The sequence below is a fragment of the Eriocheir sinensis genome, unplaced genomic scaffold (genome assembly GCF_024679095.1).
Source record: "Eriocheir sinensis breed Jianghai 21 unplaced genomic scaffold, ASM2467909v1 Scaffold568, whole genome shotgun sequence".
NCBI lineage: Eukaryota > Metazoa > Arthropoda > Malacostraca > Decapoda > Varunidae > Eriocheir > Eriocheir sinensis.
Genome location: NW_026111907.1, coordinates 41,017 through 44,434, shown reverse-complemented (window position 1 = coordinate 44,434; position 3,418 = coordinate 41,017).

Here is a 3,418-nt window from a genome sequence, read left to right as displayed (position 1 = left end):
ATAGAATACATCGCAACCCCCGCTCCTTCTTGTTTGTCATTCACTCCTCAACACGTGGCGACGAGGATGGGATTCTGAAGGAGTCGAGTGAAACCCCGTGGACGAGAATGGCAGCAATAATTGGAGCGGTGGAGCAGTACTCAGAGGGAGAAAATTTCGAGGCCTATACAGAAAGGTTCGAAGAGTTCCTGGAGGTAAGTAATATCACCGAGGAGAATCGGAAACGGGCGTTGTTCCTGACTGTCTGCGGCCCGACGGTGTATCAATTACTGAGGAACCTGTGCGCCCTGGGGAAACCCTCTGAGAGGACACTGAAGGAATTGATTCGTCTCGCTACTCAGCACTATGCGCCCAAAGTTTCAGTGGTGGTGGAAAGGTTCAAATTCAACTCTGAAAATCAAAGGGAAACCCTGACAATCAGCAGTTACGTGGCAGAACTGAGGAGGAAAGCTTCCAACTGCAGCTTTGGGGCAAACTTAACAGAGCAGCTTCGAGAAAATTCGTCGGTGGAATGTCGAGTGAACGGATCCGGCGGAGGCTGTTACGAGAGGGCGATGACTTAACTTGGGACAAAGTGTGCAAACTGGCATTATCGATGGAGGCAGCAACAACGGAGGCGAAGGTACTGGGAGGGGAGCACAAAGAAGCCCAGGTGAGCAGAGTGGAGCCGCCGCGAACGAAGCCCGGGGACCAGAAAGAACCAACGAACAGGTGGGACAAGGCCAGGTTGCAAAACAAGTACTTGCCTCGTGAGGGGGCACGTAGTAGTGTAACTTGTAATCGGTGTGGCAGTAGTTACCACAAGGCAACGGAGTGCCCATTTAAGGATAAGGAATGTTTCAGGTGCAGTCGTAAAGGCCACACCAGGCGAATGTAATGTGTCGACGGCGAGGCAGAGTAAATAGCGTGGATGATGAGGAGCAAGAGATTAGTGATGAGGAAGAGAGGGTGGAGGTGTTTGGTATTTTACAGCTGCCTGGACAACAGCGGAGACACCGGAAAACCCCACCACTGACTGTAGACGTGAGCGTGCAGGGCACAGAGATACGCACGGAGGTGGACACGGGAGCGAGCAGCACGGTCATCAGCGAGGAGGAGTGGAACAGGCTACGCAGCAAACCAAGACTTGAAGCCTCCAACAGGCGGTTAGTCACATACACAGGTGAGGCACTTCAGGTACGAGGAGTAGCCATGGTGGAGGTCAAGTTTAAAAATCAAATAGAAACTCTGCCGTTAAAGGTAGTGAAAGGAACAGGGCCCTCGCTCCTGGGTCGTGACTGGCTACTGGGGATTCAGCTGGACTGGAAGATGGTAGGCAAACTTTGAGTTGCGGAGAAGAATGGGGATAAACTTACCACAATCCTACACAAGCACAGTGAGGTCTTTTCACAGTCCTTAGGGCACATGCCGATCAAAGCACACCTGCGTCTCAAGGAAGGAGCACGACCGGTGCGGAAGAAAGCGCGACCAGGGCCACACGCCCTTTACCCACTCGTGGACCAGGAGCTGGAGAGGTGGATTAAGGAAGGTGTTGCCGAGCCCGTGGAGACTGACAACAGCAGTGGCTAGGCGACACCGTTGGTGGTAGTGCCCAAAGCAGATGGCAAAGTAAGGCTGGCGGCTGACTACAGAGTGACGGTAAATCCCCAGTTGGATATAGTTAAGCACCGCTTACCCTCCCGGAAGAGTTGTTTACAAGGATAAAAGGGAAGAGGTTTGCAAAGCTAGATTTGAGAGATGCTTATCTACAGATGGAGTTAAGTGAGGAATCAAAAGACCTAACAACTGTAGCTACGCATAGAGGATTGTTGAGGATGAAGAGATTGCCCTTTGGTTTAGCTTTCTGTGGGGACATTTTCCAGGCGGCGATGGACAGAATATTAGAAGGAATCCCCTCCTGTGTGGCATACTTAGACGACTTGCTGGTGATGGGCACGAACACAGAAGACCTTATTGAAACTTTGGACAAAGTGCTGGGGAGACTGAAAGAGAATGAGATTAGGCTCAAAAGGTCAAAGTGTGAATTCAATTTGCAGGAGGTGCACGGAGCTGAAACCCATACCCGAGAAGACCGAAGCAATAAGGAGGATGCCGAACCCGAGTGCTGTACCGACACTCCGGAGCGTATTGGGAGCGGTGGGTACTAGTCCCGGCTGTTGCCACACCTCGCCACTACGTTGTCGCCATTGTATGAGCTACTCAAGAAGGGTGTTAAGTGGCGATGGACCAAGGAATGTGAAGAGGCGATGGCAAGGGTAAAACAGACGGTGGCCAGCAACCCAGTATTGGTGATATACGGTCCACAACTACCGGTCAAACTGGTAACAGACGCGAGCGAAGTAGGAGTCGGAGCGGCGCTAATGCAAGTCTTTCCAGGAGACATAGAAAGGCCGGTGGCGTATGCGTCAAGAATACTGACACAAACAGAGCAGAAATATCCCATCGTAGAAAAGGAAGCTTTGGCAGTTTCTTACGGCATTAGGAAATTTCATCAGTATTGCTATGAGAGGAAGTTTACCCTTGTCAGTGATAACAAAGCACTTTCCAGAATATTGAACCCCAGCAGAGAGATGCCGCCGTTGGGGGCAGCGCAGATGCAGCGATACGCCCTTCAACTAGCAGCCTACAGCTACGATGTGGAGGTAAGACCCTCTGCAGACATGAGGGTCGCCGACACCTTGTCCAGACTACCGCTCCCGGGCATTGTCGACAAAGGAGCAGAAAGAATAGAAAGGGAAGCCATGACAAGTAACGTGTTATATATGGACGAGGAGCCTTCTGTGACAGCAAGAGAAGTGTCAGCGGCAACGCGGCGTGACAGAGTCCTGGGAAAGGTGCTGGCGGCAGTAAGGTCAGGCGGATTGCCGGAGGAGGCAACAGCAGTTACAAGTCTCGGATGGAGGAGCTCTCGACAGAGGGGGATTGCTTAATGTGGGGAGGCAGAGTGGTGATACCGGCGTCCCTGCAAGACAAGGTGAAAAAGGAACTGCATGTGGGGCACTCAGGATGCGTGAGGATGAAGCAGCTGGCTCGACGATATGTGTGGCGGCCGGGTCTCGACAAGGAGCTGGAGGAATTGGCGAGAGCGTGTCCAGGATGTGCGGAGAAGCGGGCAGCACCACCACAGTCAGCGGTCGACCCATGGGAGAGAACACGAGGCAGAGGCTCCATGCAGATTTTGCGGGGCCAATTATGGGAACAACGCTTCTCAAAGTAGTGGATAGCTACTCAAAGTGGATAGAGGCAGTACCAATGAAATCCACGACAACGGCTTGAACTCTTCATGAACTGAGTGTACTGTTTAGCAGGTTTGGTCTACCCCTACAGCTATGCACAGGCAATGGCCCGCAGTTTACGTCGGAAGAGATGGCATCTTTCGTCAAGCAGAATGGAATCCGGCACATCAGAGTGGCGCCAT